The 17,614-nt window shown below is 43.0% G+C and overlaps 1 protein-coding gene and 1 pseudogene across 2 annotated transcripts in view; both read right to left on the bottom strand.

Moving 5' to 3' along the window:
- The window catches only part of RAI2 (retinoic acid induced 2), a 59,683-nt gene that overhangs the window by 13,416 nt on the left and 28,653 nt on the right, over window positions 1-17,614 (bottom strand). The gene's annotated exons all lie outside the window — the stretch shown is intronic.
- Window positions 15,504-16,100, bottom strand: LOC308551090 (protein FAM209 pseudogene; annotated as a pseudogene). Its single transcript has one exon. The product of its transcript is annotated as a protein FAM209 pseudogene (transcript).

Here is a 17,614-nt window from a genome sequence, read left to right as displayed (position 1 = left end):
AGCTTGCATCCCAGTCAGGGCTTCACTCCTAGCCTTCCCAGGAATATACAGGGTGGGGCATAAGTAGGTTTATAGTTCTTTCTATGGAAAAAAATACAATAATTAATAAATAATAACACTGTAGAATACACTGTTTCACGTACCCACAACTGCAAACCTACTTTTGCCATACCCTGTATTTCATCTGTGGCTGGCTGTTCATCATACCTGTTTCCTCTTCTGCCTGACTACCTTTCCCAGCCTCCCTTGCAGTAAGGGGTGGCCATGTGCCTGAATTCTAGCCAACATTATGAGGGTAGAAGTGCTGTGCACCACGTCCTGGCCTGGCTCCTACAAATCTTCCTTACATGGTGCTCTAATCTCCTTCTCCTTCCCTCAGCTTGATGTACAGGGACCTCTTGGAAGCCACCTGTTGGAGATAGCAGAGCCAAGGGCATGCATATCTGAGTCATGGTGTGAAAGAGAACCACTGGCCATCAGGAACATCCATTTTGAGCTTTATGTGAATGAAGAATAAACTTCTATTGTGTTTGAGCCCTGGTACATTTTCGATTTGTTTGCAGTGGCAGCTAGCATTACCTTAATTGACATGCTGTGTACAGGGAGTGCTGGGGGTACACTGACTTGCAGCCTCAGAGCATCCTGAATGCCACCAGCTGAAAGCCAGACTGAAGTAGCAGCCCAAGCGCCCAGAGCCCAATTCTGAGCTTCCACGTGCTGACTTTTCTGTACTAAAAGCACTGATATCCTTGGCTGTTCTTCCTGACTTGAATGGATTTATTAATATGGGTTCGAGACCATTCTTTGCTTGGTTCCTGCATAAATATCCACTGAATCTATTTCATTAGCATTCATAGAGCTGGTGGGGTTGGGAGAGGGCAGGGGGTGTGGAGCTGCCTTCACAGAGCAGGAGGAGGCAGGCCTACCAGCAGCCTTCTCCCCTCCCCCAGCTCTGCAGGCAGCCCTCATCCATGTGAGTGGGTGGGGGTGGGGGAGGGAGAAGCAGCAGGGCCCTGGCACAATACAGGCAAACAGACCCCAGGGAGTTGGCATGCTTGGCATCTGACCAGAGGGAACTGCTAGGACCACAACACTCCCTTCTCTCTTTGTACCCTTGGATGTTTTGTTGTTTTGCAGAACACGGAGGCCTGGGATTTCTGCCCTTTCCCCAGCCACACCGGAGTCTTTCTAGGAAAGGTTTCTGTGGATTTTCCCTTAGGGGAGCTTACCATCTATGGCTCAAGGATCTGGGCCAGCTTTCCCTTGGTGCTCTATCTACATAATTGATTTTCTAGGCAAAAGACTGCCCATTCAATAGTATCCTTCCATTCCACCAACCACTGAAATTTCACCACTAGCAAGCTCATGCCTTGTGTTCAACATTATTGCCATCTTTCTGGGTTCCCTTCCAAAATACTGATCCGTCTAAAGACTTTGGGTCATTGCCACATTAGAGTGAATTGACCAGAATCCTTTCTACATAGTAAGGGCGCCAGCACCTACAGTAGGAACATTTTCTGTCTGTTCCTTAGGTGAAGCTCTAACCGAGTCAGCCAGCAGAGTTCCAGTTATCTATCGCTTCATTGCCATCAATGCTTGAGGCTTGGCTACAGAACACAGGGAGTATTATAAATGTTCTTTTGGTGGTGAAATGGGTGGCTTGCTAATTAGCATGGTGAATGTAAGAAATAGGAAAAATTAGTGAAATTCAAGATGCATGGATAGCTAAAATATTTTAGAGGTATTCCTCATTTTGTATGCATAGGGCTGGAGAATCCAGGAAAGCCCGTAGCCAGCACCCCAAAGATGATTTTGATACTTGCCACCTAACTGGCCCCATGCTTGGCAACTAATTGGTTGCCTACTTAGGTCAACTAGAAGGAAGCAAAATTCTGCCTTAGAAATGTTGTCATATCTGTGTTAAGTGGAAATTTCATACCACGTGTGGTTACAGCAGCTGAAAGGACAGCTGGCTGGGACTCCCTAACACAGGCCCATGAACTGGTTTGTGCCTGCTGGCTACTTACACATCAGATTTTAATTGTGTGTGTGCAGCACAATCTGCCCTGAGACTAGCTGTCAGTGTGATTCAGAGCTCCCTGTGCAGGAGCTCCCCTCCTCCACTCTGACTCTCTGGCCTGATTCCTCCTGCCCAGCCTGAGCCCTCTGGGGCTCTGGCTCTAAGATTGCCCTGAAGCAACCCACAGACAACCCTTAAGACTGGAAAGACTCTGCTTCAGGGACAGGATGGTGAGCAGAAACCTCCTGTTTGTAAAAATGTAACACTTGGTTTCCTCTCCCATAGGACCTTTATAGTGTCTGAGCTGGCATTGACTGACATGCTTGAAAATTCTTTAAAATAAAAAAGTAAGGAATCATATCATATCCATTAGAACAACTAAAATTAAAAAGCTTGTAGCATGTCTGCCTGGTGTTGCTCAGTGGTTGAGCATTGACTCATGCACCAAGAGGTCACTGGTTCGATTCCCAGTCAGGGCACATGCCTAGGTTTCGAGGGCTCGATCTCCAGTAGGGGGCATGCAGGAGACAGCTAATCAATGACTCTCACCATTGATGTTTATATCTCTCTCTCCTTCTCTCTTCCTCTCTCTGAAATCAGTAAAAACATATTTTAAAAAAAAAAAAAAGCCTGTAGCACCAAAAGTCAATGAGGATATGGAGAAACTGGAACCCTCGCTGGTACATTGCTGGTAAAAAGGTACAGCCACTGTGGGGACCTGTCTGGTAGTTTCCAGTGAAATTAAACAACTGCTTACCCTCTAGCTCAGCAATTCTACTCCTAGGTATCTTCCCAAGAGAAATGAAAACATATTCACAAAAATTTGTATACAGATGTTCATAACAGTCTGGTCATAAGAGCCACAAACTGGAAACAACCCAAATGTCTGTCAACAGGTGAATGGATAACACACTGTGTAACACCCACCAGTGGACCTCTACTCAACAATAAAAAGCAGTGAACTCCTGCCACATACCATGACATAGACAAGTCTCGAAAACACTGTGTTGAGCGAAAGAAGCCAGATACAAAAGTGTACATGCTATAAGATTTCATTGGGGCAAAATCCAAAAACAGGCCAAAAAAATGTATAATGATAGAAATCAGAAAGTGCTTGCTCTGGGGAGGGGGCATAGGGAAGGACTTTTCTGGGGTGATGGAAATGCTTTTATAGCCTCTTTCAGGTTGTGCTTACACAGGTGCACACAACTGTCAAAACTGATCCATCTGACCACTTAAGAATCATTGGATTTTATGTTAATTAATCCTTGACTTAAGAAAATAGATATTGAAAATATTATCAAACTACAAAAAAGAAAAAAAGAAAAAACAAACACCTGAAGTGGTTCTGTGTGCCTGCATTGCGAATTGTGACCAATTTTGAGCGTAGTGGAGAGAGGGGAGATGGAGCAGAAGCTACTGGTAGGCAAGGGGGTTCGGGTACCACCTGGGCACCTGCCAGGGGCTCTTTACCTCAGGTACAAATGAAGGAGGCAGCACAGTCAGCCCCCAAACAAACAAATCCTCAATGAAACAAAAGAACAGAGGCCCCAAGGAAAGCTGGCTAAGAGTGTGGGATAGCTATCAGGCCTCGAGCCAAAACCACTTTCCAGGAAATGGCAATATTTTTGTGTTTGGGAAAGGGGAGGGAGTATTAAGGCAAACAAGAGCCAAAATGCATTGGTCTTTGGACAACTGCTGCCCAACTAAGGGGCCCTGTGGGGGAGGCTCCAAAGTGCTGCTACTGAGAACCTCCTTAGTGGGTCTCCAGGGTAGGGCACCCAGAAAAGCACTGGCTGGAGCAGAAGTTGGAAGTTTCTTAAGGGCAAAGGTCTCTTATTTTGTAGGGTGAAGAGGAATCTTCTATTTTCCTAGTAAGAGGCCTGGCAGTCCCATTTGCCCTAGTCAGCCCACAAACAGCCCAGGGCAGTTTTATGAGGTCCTGGCACCAGCATAAGCTTGCAAGTCAGGCCGGCCACAGACCCTGGCTCTGCCCCTTCAGAAAAGAAAAGCAAGGGAGTAGATCTGTATGGCCTCCTAATTTTCATTTTACAAAAACCATCTAGTACAACCCATTTTTCAGATGAGGAGACAAAGGCTAATAAAAGGCAATTTGTCCCAGGCCAGCATCTAGTTAAGGGCAAGATTATGGTTACAATTCTCCTCTGTTTAAGGCTGTATGCATCTTCCAAGACAATATACTGGCCCCAGGCCCTCAAATGTTTTGACTTCCACAAAATGCCTCCAAGTAATGAGGTGACTAATAGTATATTGAAATGGTGTTCCTCCAAGCAGAAGTTCTTTAACACACACACACACACACACACACACACACACACACACAAATATTTACAGACTAATTAGGATTTTGATGACTAACTAAGATTCTTTAATGGCCCTAGGACCATATCAAAATCTATGCTACTATTTCCAAGTTACTTTCTTATCAAGGGTGATATTAATTCTCAAGAGAAAAATCAAGGATGTGTTAGTGACGTTCTTTGAAATTTGAGTTGAATGCTATGATCATATAAGCAGAAGCAAGAATTTTTAGGTTATTTTTTTCAGTAATCTAAAAATAATTAAGAAATATACAAGTAGTAAGTGAACAATTTTACACATATTTTAATGCCATTCCTTCAGTCCAATAAACAACAAGAATTCTTACTCCTAATAACGTGCATGGAAATACTAAGGTCAAGGTTTAAAGGCTCAACTACTCCCTCCTTTCTTTTGAAACTCTAAGCCAGGTACTAGATAAAACCTGGAGAATGTGGAAAGACACTGGAGTAAGTCTCACCTGCATTCCCTCTCAAGCCTTCAGGGTAAATGGATTTCTCAAATCTGTTTTTCTCTTTCACTGGCTAATCCCTTTCTTCCAGGAGGAGATTTCAGCCCTCTACTCTGCCCCTGGTTTGTGGCCACAGAGCCACGTGCTGTTTGCATCTTGTATCCCCACACTGAGCTCTGCTACAACTGCAGAAATGATGACTCAACAGGTCACAATCGCTGACTTCCTAGAGCCTCTGACTCTCCTGGGAGAATAAGCAGATGAGAAGTTCTACAGATTTTCAGAGACAAAGTCAACCTGTTCCTGAATCACGCTCAGGCTTTCCTCTGCCTCTCATTTTTCTCGAGAGGAGAATTCTGAAAGTGTACAGATGTAGCAGTGCTAATGGCAGAGAGGCCTGACATCTCTTGGTGCAGGTAAGAACCATCTGCTTTTCATTACTGAAACTATCTCTGCAAGACTAAGATAACTTGGCCCAGTGGGTACAACTAAAGTGACTCAAACTGTAGGCTGAGAAGTTGTTGAGAGATACCCTTGCTAAGCTCTCTGTCTTAAGTCACTCTTGCCATTATGAGAGTGATGGGACGCTTGTAGAGCTCACAGGTATGCCCACACTCATCGCCCCTAGTTCTAAACTGAGAAAAAAAATACAATGTCGAAGCAGAACAAATCCAAGATAAACCCTTCTGACTTGTAGAGAAGAGCCCTACTAAATGAAATAGATGTCCAGCTCAGACTGGCTGTGGGAGCAGGGGCAAGTTCCTTAACCTCTCTATGCCTCAGTGTCTTCATCTGTACAATAGGAGTGATAACAGTATTTATGCCACAGGCTGTTCAGGGGAGTGAGTTAACAGGCAAAACACTTAAAACTGATCCTAGCACACAGTTAAGCACTCAGTAGGGGTTAGCTATTGTTATTATAATAAAGATAGGGAGCTAAAGACCCTCACTGTGAAACACTAAATAAATGAGGTGAGAATTTCATTTTAAAGTATAAATAAGCGATAAATAAGATGAAAAGAAGATGCTTTTTCTTCTTAGCAGTTTTTAGCCTGGCATGGTGCTGACCTCCCATGGTCCACTGTAGGCAAGGTGTGCAGGGGACCAGTAACTGCCATCAAATCTGAAGTAACAAGTGTAAGGTCAAGAGCAGAGGCAGTGGGGGCACTGGCTGGTGGAGGGTTTTCCTCGGCCAGACTCTCGGGGATAAAGAATAGGGGTGGGCAGTCAGCTGAGGCTGCACCTGAGACTTTGCTGGGGCACACTGAAAGATCTGGATACCCAGGCCACACCCAGACCAATAAAATCAGAATCTTCCATGGTCACCCTGGCATCAGGGTTTGTTAGAGCTCCTTAGGTGATTCCAGTGTAAGGCCAGGGGTAAAAACCCCACCTCCAGGTCTGGACGCCCTTTCTCCTAACATGAATGAGTGCTTATCCTGGTTGGTCCTCAAGAGACCCAGACACACAGTTTCAATCCTCTTCACAGAGACAGAGGAACCCACGAATCCCCAACCAGGGCAGGAATTGATTAGGATTTGTGTGAGTCCACAGTGCCTTCAATATAGTAAGTGCTGAATCAGTAAGTGAATGAATAGACACATGGTTGAATGAATGAATGGATGAATGAATGAATATAGCACCATAGGAAATGTATGCTGATATGGAAATAAAATTGGTTAAAAACTTTCTGGAGGACAACTTAAAAGCATTCATACCCACTGACCCAGAAAATCTACTTCTTGAAATCACACCAAGGCAATGCAGGCCCTGGCTGGATTTTCTCCCTGGTGCCTACAGTTCTGATTAAAGAGAGATCTGTGGGCGACCAGAGGGGAAGAGTAGACGCTCCAGGGCAACTGTGCTCTTGCAATCCCATTTCTGTGGGGAGGTGGGAGAAGAGCACGTTTGGACAAGGCCAATTTTTTTTGTTTCTTTCATTAAGGTTTGAGATTTGCACAGAATTTCAGATAAGAACTCACCTTAGACCCCAGAGTTCAGTGGCACAAGCTCAGAAGAGACTTTTCTAGATAGGTGAAAGATTATAAGAGGGTCCTGCCAGCCAGTTACCTAAGCCATCAAAATAAATAAATAAATACAGTAGCCATGGCTGGGTGGCTCAGCTGCTTGGAGTCTCATCCAGTACACCAAAAAGGTTGTGGGTTCAATTCCCAGTCAGGGCACATACCTAGATTGTGGGTTCGATCCCCAGTTGGATTGCTTGCAGGAGGTAATCAATTGATGTTCTCCCTCACATTGATGTCTCTCTCTCTCTCTCTCTTTCTCTCCCTTGCTCTTTCTAAAAATTAATAAACATATCCTCATGTGAGGATAAAAATAAATAAATAAATGAATAAAATCACAGTAAGGCAGGGACGAATGTCTGGTTTTGAGCAGATCAATCCTCTAACAACCTGCAACCAGGACAAGTTAACTGCAAAATGTGTCTTCAGGTGGTGAATGAAATGACTCAATTGTGCCTGCCGCTGTGAACAAAGGTGTTGGCATTGTGCCAACACACTGAAGATGGGTATTTAACTTGGGGAAGTTAAGAACCTTCCCTTTCTGAGAATGGGATACATTTGCCCTTGAGTCCATCTTTAAGGCACTATACATCAGGGTGAATCCATTTGTCAACAACCAAGGCCTACAGATCTCTCCCTTGCAGGTGAAGAGGGGCCTTCTCCACTATGTATGCAATAGCATTAAAATGAAAGGGCTTTGAATAAGAGGCTGAAATTAAGAGGAACAATTTTTGCAAATATGCCTTTAAAAAAATCAAACTATCCCATCTGAAGCTTTTAAATGTGTTTGCATGTGTATGTACTTCTTAAGAGAAAATAGAATCATCTTTAAATTTAAAAACATTCCCTGAGTAAGACCACTTATAAGAAGTATAGTCCAGAAAAAATATTATTCTTGTGTTACAAAATCAAAGCAGTGGAGGAAAAAAAATCAAAGGGAACGATCCATCAGAAAAAATGTCAGGGTTCCAAAATGCTGTGGGAGACCACATAAAAAGCACGGTAATATTTAAGCTTGTGCTAAACATACTTTTTTCTACAGTCACTTTTCACCAAGTGTGAGTTTATATATGCTTCCTTAAGGTTTTATTCTGAGGGATTTCCTATCATTCTTGGGCTTAAAAGTTCAGACAAGGTTAAGGAGGTAGGTGGACTTTGGAAGTGAAAGGACACATAGAGGACAGCAATCAGAACATGGCACTGAGCTCGCTGAGGTCACTCCTCTGAGCCCTGCGTGGCCCACTTAGAAGGGGCCTGGGTAGTTCTCCTGTGCTGTAGGCAGCCCCAGCCTTGGCCAGCCATTCTGCAATGAGCATGGGTCATGAATGGCACAGGGGCCCAGGGGCTGGGTGTCGCTGGACCAGCAGTGTCCCACAATTGGAAAATCACCAAAGAGGTTGATGATGGGCATGTAGTGATGTATTAGATACTAAGGGTGATGTTACCATTACCACCATCACTATGACCATTGCAGTAAGCCTCTTACTAAAGAGAAAATAAAACCAATTCCCTGAAAACTTACCAAAGCAGTATAAAGAAATGTTATTCAATTATTGATCCCTTCAAATGCAAATGCCTATTTCTCGGTGAGACTGTATGTTCTAAAACCAAAAGACAGGGAGTTCAGCTGCTATTCCCTCCTCCACTGCGATCGCTGTGGTTTAGGTCATGTTGACCTCCATATGGCCAGATCCACTGAGACAGTCTCTTGGCCCTCATATTACTCATCTCAGCAGCATTCCACACAGTTGACCATTCCTTCCTTCTCTTCAAACACAAATCAGATTGTTTCACTCAGCTGCATAAAACTCTCCAATGGCTCCTCACTGTACTTTAAACTAAAAGGCATGCCCTATGGAACCAGCCCCACCTTAACCCCTCCAATCTCATCTCCTATCACTTTCCTCTTCCATCAGAATACTTCTTTTCCTAGAAGCTACCTCGCTTTTTCCTGCCTCAGGGCCTTTGCACAGGTTGTTTCCTCAGCTTAGAATGTCCTTTCTGCAGCTGGTTCCTTCTCAGCCTTTAAGTTTCAAATCAAAGCAGCCTCCTTAAAGAAGATTATTCATTTGGATGAAGGAAGGGAGGACCTTAGCGGGGGAGAAGGAGGGAGAAAGGGAGAGGGACAGGGGCGTAGAAAGGGAGGGAGAGAGAGAGAGACAGAGAGAGACAGAGAGAGAGAGAGGGAAGACAGTATTCCCAACTAGTGTGCCCAATGACACACAGCTCAAATTCCTCAGAGAAGTACCCCTAAATTTTGAATAATGGTTCTATTGATTTCAGCTACAGCTGAGGCCATATAGATTTGATCTGCTTGCTGTCAATGAGATATTGAGCTGATGAATGATGCAGAGTAAAGTAGCCTTCAACTTCTGGTGAATGGGCTTCTGATGAAGCACTGTATAGGCATGACCATTGGGATACTGAGAACTTTTCTTGGGGATTAGATAGGACAGCACGGCCAGGGCAGTGGGCTCTGCTTCCACAGTGCTGCCTAAGGCTGAGAGTAAGGAACGGAGCCTGTGACACCCCCTGCCCCACCCCCACCCCTGCAGGCCAAACTGAGTGCCTTGAAAGTAGGGGTGGGGCCTTGTTCAGCATCCAGTAAGCATTTGTTGAATGGCTATATTTAACAGAGGTTCTTCATCCAGACAACTGATGTTCTATTCACAAAACACTTATTAAAGTGCTTATTATGTGCTGGTACTTTTCTAAATGTTTGTGAATATTCGGTCCTCACAAACAACCCTACAAGGGGGATGTTATTATCATCACCACTTTACAGATGAGGAAACTGAGGCATGAAAAGGATAGGGCACTTGCTACGAGGTGGTGGCAGAGCTGGGATTTGAACTTGGGCTGCAGCACTGTGTACCAAGGACAGGCAGGAGGGAGGGTAGTGTGGAAAAAGGGAAAAGAGGAAAGCTGTGAACAGTGGGTGGTGAAGTCTCCCACACTTTATACGCCTGAGGGAAGGGGGGGGGGACTGTGGGAATCTTGCCAGCATTTTCTACAGTGCTCCTTCCCCAACAGCAGATCTCTTTTCCTTTCCCATATCTACTACAGGTCTAGGCCAGTGGTTCTCAATCTGGTGCCATTCTGTCCCTGTTTCCAAGGGGACAGTGGGCCATGTTTGGGAATATATTTTGTTGTCACAACTCAGGGGTGGGGATTCTACAGGCATCTAGTGAGTGGAGGCCATGAATGCTGCTAAACATCCTGCAATGCACAGGACAGTCCCCATGACAAAGAATGATCTGTTCCCAAATGACAATAGTAGTAAGGGTCCAGAAAATTAATGAAAATGGTAGTAAGGCCAGTAAAAGAAGACCCATCTGGGAATTCCTAAGAAATGACAGCCTGGATCCTGCTTCACCACTACAAAATCTGAAGGGCAGAAGCCTTCCTGCTTGTCTGCCTCTCTGCTTGTCTCCTGGCACCAAAGCCACTCCCTCCTGCCGAGAAGCTAAGAGCAAGCAGCCCTTGGCCCACATGGCACACAGCAGAGGCTGCTAATACCCACTTCCTTTGGCAGCTTCTTAAGACTCTTGGCTTGGAATTTGGTATTCCATGAGCCCTTTTTCTTAATTACATTCTAGAGTTAAGGGAAACCTATGTGTATGCAATTCAGAAATAAATGATCCTGCCTTTGATTGCTCTCAAACATGCCAGATCAGAACAGAATGGTGGTGTTCCTTAAAATAGATTATAGAGGTCTCTGTAGAAGCAAATGGACCTTGACAAACCAAGCTGTGGCTGGACCAGATCTCCAAGCTGGACCCCAGAGCAGAGCCCAAGAAATTTTAAAATGCCCTTTATAGATCATAAGAAGAAAACTCAGGATCAGACTTACGGTAGAAGAGAGTGGAGCAGAACCAGGTGACGTGATAAATTCTGAAGGCCTGAGCTCTGTGACCTGGGATCATCACCTCACCTCTCCCACTTGTGAAATGGAGTTCGAAACATCCCCATAAAGATGTTGTTAGGGTCAGTGGGGGAGGTTGTAAATGGGCCTCACACTGTATGTGGGTAAAAGTAGTGGCTTGTTAAATTTTTGTTTGCTCACTCCCTGATGTCCATCCTTTTATTTTTTTATCGCTATTTATCCTTTTAATCATCTGATACCAGGATCCAAAAGGGACCCAAAAGCTATTTATGTTTCTAGCCTACAAACCCAAGAGCAGTTAGATGTCCAGAGCACTCAGTAGAATAATAACAAACAAAAATAAATGTTGAGAAGCACTGCATGTGACCTGATTTGAAGGCATTTGAAGGAATCATATAGTTGATTGGATTTCAAAATTGGGCTTCAGCTAATAAAAAAACGTATAATCTAGAGTCTATGGCAAGATTCTATTTCATGGTCATTTGTGTGACAAAAAATTGTCTGGGATGGCATGGGTAAGATCCAGTCCAGAGAAATGGACCAGGCCAGCAGTTCTCAAACTGAGTTAATCATCAAAATCCTCTAGGCCCAGCCAGCATGGCTCAGTGGTTGAGCATTGACTGATGCACCAAGAGGTCACCAGTTTGATTCCCGGTCAGGGCACATGCCAGGGCTGTTGTGGGTCCAATCCCCAGCTGGGGGGTGGGGGTGGGCAGGAGACAGCCAATCTGATGTTGATGTTTCTCTCTCATCAATGTTTCTCTCTCTCCCTCTCCCTTCCTCTCTCTCTCAAATCAATAAAAACATATTTTAAAAATCTCTGAGTATGCAGAGTCTCTGTCAGACCTCCAAAAGCCTAACCCAATACATCTGATGGGGTCCAGGACCCTGCAGGTTCCAAACTCCCCCGAAGTGATTCTAAAAGCAGCCAGATTGGATTTAGGGACCTCTTGAAGAGGTTTCTAAATTGTGTGGAGCAATTTACCAAGTACCGGGCACTAACCCATGATCCTTAAATCTCTCCCAAGATCCTTAACCAAGATGTTTCCCAAGCATTGTTTGAAGCTGCCTTTGCTTTAATATCTAAGAGAAGGTTTTTAGATATGGCATTTGTTTTCCTCCCAGCAAATGCTCTACATCATTACTACCAATTAAGCTAGTTCATTTAAGAGCTTTGCATCCATACTTGTAAAACCCTCCTTTGCTCATCCAACTTTATGTCTAAACAGTGCAGCGAATGGCTGTACAGTTCCATTTGTGAATTCCACTCTTGTGAATGTATTTCCAAAATTGTTTCAGAATTTCTTTGTCTGGGAAAGCCAGCACTGCTGGTTTTAATAAGAACATGGTTTAAACAGCTATCCAGGTCACTGAGATTTCATGACTTCCCAGAACACAGGCAGCACACAGCACCCAGAGTACCTTCTCTTTTTTAATTCTTATTGAATTTATTGGGGTGATCAATGAAATTATATAGGTTTCAAGTATACAATTCTATTACACATCATCTGTATATTGTATTGTGTGTTCACCACCCAAGTCAAGTCTCCTTCCATCACCATTTATGCTCCCTATACTCTCTTCTACCTCCCTCTACCCCTCCCTCCTTTCCCTCTAGTAATCACCATGTTGTTGTCTGTATCTAAGAGGGTTTTTGTGTGTGTGTGTTTATGTGTGCTTAATCCCTTCATGTACCTTCTCTTTTTAAAACAAAGACTGCCCACGCACAACTCCACCCTTTCCTCTTACAAAGGACTCTGTCTTACTCCCTTCTCCCAAAGTTTTCTTTAGAAAGTATAACCTGGTTTAAAAGAATGAAAACTAAGGTTAGACCAAGTGAAAAGCAAATCCTGTCCTCAGGTTAAAACTCATCAACATCACAAAGTAATTCACAACAGTGGCTAGCACCCAGTAGGTGCTCAATCACTAGCTGAGTAAATGCAAACTATTTGATAGAAGTCTGGCACCTCCGTTTATGAAAACCCAAACAAGAATTCTCAGACATTCCATAGCGTTCACATTTGAAAACATGATCTATTACGTAATCAACAAAGTAAAAAAGAATTTTATTTTTAGCTACTGAACTTCACAGGGAAGATCCCAGTCTTATTTAAACTTTGCTTTCATCCCTAACCTTCAAATGACACTCACATGATTTACTTTTTAAATTTGTATTTTTTTAGGAAAAGACTCAAAGATGGCCTTGAACATATTTAAAACAATACAAAGCAACAACAACAAAAAAAGCAGATGGTAAAAAATCATAAATCAGGACAAGCATGCTGAACAAGCTACAAAGGAAGGCATCGTCAAACTGTAAAAGAGAAGAGGCACTTCGTTCCTCATGGCTAAGTCTCCGTTATTGCTTCCTTGCAAAAGAAAGCTCAGAGTGATCTAGGGGAGGGTATCATCGTCCTTCCTTAAACTTTCACAATCTAGACTGGAAAGAGCTGCATGATAATTGGAACCCCCACAGGGTCAGTACTCAGAGCAGGTGGGTGGTATGTTGCTTCTCATGTGATAGAAAAATAATGGTTTGGAAGAATTTGTTATTGTATTTTATTTTTCAATTACAGTTGACATTCAATATTATTTTGTGTTAGTTTCAAGTGTACAGCATAGTTGTTAGATAATCAGATACTTTATTATTATTATTTTTTGTATTTCAAGCTTTTATTGAGTAATGTTAACTAATCAAGAGACTAAATTCTGTCTTCATCTTTTTGTATTTTTTTTTCAGTTTATGTAAATTTTTAAAAATTTATCTTTATTGTTGAAAATATTACAGATGTTCCCTTTTTTCCCCATTGATCCCTTCCACCCCTCACACACTCCCTGCCCCAGGCCTTCACCACACTATTGTCCGTGTCCACAGGTTATGCATGCTTGCATATAAATTTTTTGGTTAATCTCTCCCCACCCACCCACCAACCCCCACCTTCCCTCTGAGATTTGTCAGTCTCTTCCATGCTTCTATGTCACTGAATCTATGCAAAGTGATCTCTGTTTTTTTGTTTTGTTTTAAAATATATATATATCTTTATTGATTTCAGAAAGAGGAACGGAGAGGGAGAGAGAGAGAGAGAAACATCAATGATGAGAGAGTCATTGATTGGCTGCCTCCTGTATGCCCCCGACTGGGGATAGAGCCCGCAACTCGGGCATGTGCCCTGACTGGGAATCGAACCGTGATCTCCTGGATCCTAGGTCAATGCTCAACTGCTGAGCCATGGTTGGCCAGGCTGATCTCTGTTTTATTTATTTATTTTTTTAAATATATCTATATTGATTTCAGAGAGAGGAAAAGAGAGGGAGAGAGAAAGACATAGAAATATCAATGATGAGAGAGCCATTGATTGAGCCCTGACTGGGAATCGAACCCCAATCACCTGGATCCTAGGTCGACGCTCAACCGCTGAGCCATGCCCGGCCGGGCTGATCTCTGTTTTAATTGTACAGTGGCACAGGTAGGGAAAGAAGAAACAAAAAAATAAACAAAGAAAAGTAACCCAATGTATGTGCGCTGTTTGTAACACATGATGAAAACTCTTGTCTAGAAAAATCTTCCATCCTTATTTTTTCTATAGACATCAATAGAAGAACACCCCTAATAGAAACACAATACCCTCTAGGCTGAAAAATACAGTAATGGCCACATTAATGATATTTTGGACAACCATGGACTACCTATATGGGGAGGTGCCATAAGATTATAAGGCAGCTGAAAACTTCCTATCTCCTAGTGATGTCATAGCACAACGTATAACACAAATACTACTGTGTTACAGTTGCTTACAGTATTTAGTACAGTAACATGCTGTACAGGTTTGTAGCCTAGGAGCAATAGACTGTAGCACATAGCCTAAGTGTGTAGTAGGCTATACACCATGTATGTTTGTGTAAGTGCACCCTATGATGTTCACACCATGATGAAATCACCTAATGACCCATTTTTCATTATGTATCCCTGTCGTTAAGCAGTGTGTGACTATGCAAGAAAGAGATTCTAAAATTCAAGACCCATACTACTTGGCTGTCTTCAACACTGTACTAAATGTTGGGGCCATCCCATGGAGATAAGGGCTTTAAATTGGGGGGAATTTGTTTTGTTTTGTGGGATCTGTGTGATGGCTGGGTGGAAAGTAAATTATCCAAGGGAATATATGCCAATAGGTATCTGTGGCATGGATGGATGGATGGATGGATGGATGGATGGATGGATGGATGGATAAAAGAAACTGCATGGGCTAACCTTTCATATGTTACAACAGGTGCCATTTATTTGTAATGCATTAAAAGGGTTTTTCTTTTAACCAACAATAACTGACCCTCTTGGACAAGAACACACGTCCATTAGTTTTAGATATTTTAGGAGTACACACTATTCTGTTGCAGCACGACTTTTTGATTTTTTTAAAATATATCTTTATTGATCTCAGAGACAGGAAAGGAGAGCGACAGAAATATCAATGATGCGGCATGTGCCCTGACCGGGAATCGAACCCCGATCGCCTGGATCCTAGGTTGACGCTCAACCGCTGAGCCACGCGCGGCCGGCACGACGCCTTGCTCTTAGAGCCATTTATAAACATACTGCATTATTTTTATTATTATTAATATTATTATTATTATTGCCACTGGTCTCATATTTATTTTTTCAAGTTTAACAAAAGAAGGGGAAAAAAAAATTCAAATTCGAGTTTCTTCAGAAGAATTTTATTAGTTTACATATGGTGTGTCAACCCTTGACTTTTCCTGTCTTACTTTGACACAGAAACCCATTTATTCGTATTCTTCGTCGCCCCATATTTCATATATTGTAACATTGTTCTGTGGGTCTGAAGGCATCTCGAAGGTCTGCGCCTTGTTGTTACTGCCAGTTGCCATGGCGATTTTCAGATTCCGCACCTTGGACACAAACTGCACTAGGTCCATCTCGAGTTGGTTTAAGGTATTGAAAGCATAGTCTTTGCTGGGGGAAGCACACTGGTTTTTCTTCAGTGGAGCAGGAACAGAAGAACCTCGAAGGCCAGGAGGATTCTTTTCCTTACTCTTCTCACGATTTCTTCGAAACTTCAGAATCACATACACCACAACACCAAACAGGAACCAGAGCCATTTGCTGGCTAGCCAGCTTTGGGCGTGCTCCGGTAGATTCTGCCTAATCCGGAAGTGCCCTCCGCAAGGCACCTTTCTCGGGGATTCTTTCACGTTTTCCCTCAGAGAAGAAAACAAAAAGGCATACACACACGATAGGCACACAGGCAAGAACACGATCCATTTCACAGTCCACATGGTGAGCAGAGATGGCGGAGGAAACTGCTCATGGAGGTTCTGTCTGCCCTCGCGCTTTGAGACTGAGTGCCGAGGCCGAGTCATCGTTGATGTCACAGAGGCCCGAGCCAGGAGTGGCTCTGGCCATTGTGATGATGGCAGGGGGAGGAGAGTGAGGCTGACAGTGCTCCAGGAGGAGGACTTAAAGGGAGATGGAGACATTTCCAGCAGGCAATAAAAAAGAGAAGACGGGATGATGGATTTCCATGTCCTTGCTAGTCTTTCTGACCCTCCTGGTGCTCTGTTGGCCAGGCCTGCAATTATTTGTTTTTATTCTTTTTAAAAATTTATCTTTATTGTTGAAAGTATTACAAATGTTCCCCTTTTTACCCATTGATACCCTCTATGCTGCACCCCTCCCCCCAGGCCTTCACCACACTATTGTCTGGGTCCATAGGTTATGCACATATGCATGTAAATTCTTAGGATAATCTCTACCCACCCACCTCTGCATTCCCTCTGACATTCCTCAGACTGTTCCATGCTTCTGTGTCTCTGGATCTATTTTGTTCATAAGTTTATTTTGTTCATTAGATTCCATATATGAGTAAGATCATGTGGTACTTGCCTTTCTCTTAGCATACTACTGGCTTATTTCACTTAGCATAATACTCTCCAGGTCCCACCATGCTGTCTCAAAGGATAAGGCAGCCTTCTTTTTTACTGCTGCATAGTATCCCACGGTATAAATGTCCAAAAGGATGCTTGATATGATTTCATTATTCTTGAACATGTAGAGACTTGTTTTCTGTCCTAACATGTGGCCTATCTTTGAGAATGTTCCATGTGCACTTGAGGAGAATGCATATTCTGTAGCTTTGGAGTGGAATGTTCTGTAAATGTCAGTTAAATCCATCTGATCTAGTGTGTCATTTAGAATCACTGTTTCCTTGTTGATTTTTTGTCTGGAAGATCTATCCAGTAAAGTCAATGGGGTGTTAAAAGTCCCCTACTATGATTGTATTGCTGTCAATCTCTCCTTTAAAGTCCTCCAGAAGGTGTTTTTATTTTCAGCCTGTGTAAGTCTTTTGTTCTGAGGTGGGTCTCTTGTAGACAGCATATATCTGGGTCTTGTTTTCTAATCCATTCAGCTACCCTATGTCCTTGGATTGGAGCACTTAATCCATTTATATTTAAGGTTATTATTGACAGGTACTTATCTATTACCATTTTATTTCTTTATGCTTATGTTTCTCGTTCTCTCTATTTCAACTTCTTATTACATCAGTCCCTTTAACATTTCTTACAATGCTGGTTTGGTGGTGATAAACTCATTTAGGCTTTTTTGTCTGGGAAGCTCTTTATTTCACCATCTATTTGGATGATAGCCTTGCTGGATTGGGTAGTCTTGCTTTCAGATCCTTGTTTTGCATTACCTTGAATACTTCATGCCATTTCCTTTTGGTCTGTAGAGTTTCTGATGAGAAATCAGCTGACAGCCTTATGGAAGCTCCTTTGTACGTAACAGATTGCTTTTCTCTTGCTGCTTTTAGGATTCTCTTTCTCTTGAATTTTTGGCATTTTAATTATGATGTGTCTGGGCGTGGGCCTCTTTGAGT

This window comes from Miniopterus schreibersii, assembly GCF_964146895.1.
Source record: "Miniopterus schreibersii genome assembly, chromosome: X".
NCBI lineage: Eukaryota > Metazoa > Chordata > Mammalia > Chiroptera > Miniopteridae > Miniopterus > Miniopterus schreibersii.
The sequence above is the reverse complement of the archived record's forward strand: the minus strand, read 5'-3'. Positions and strand labels throughout refer to the sequence as shown.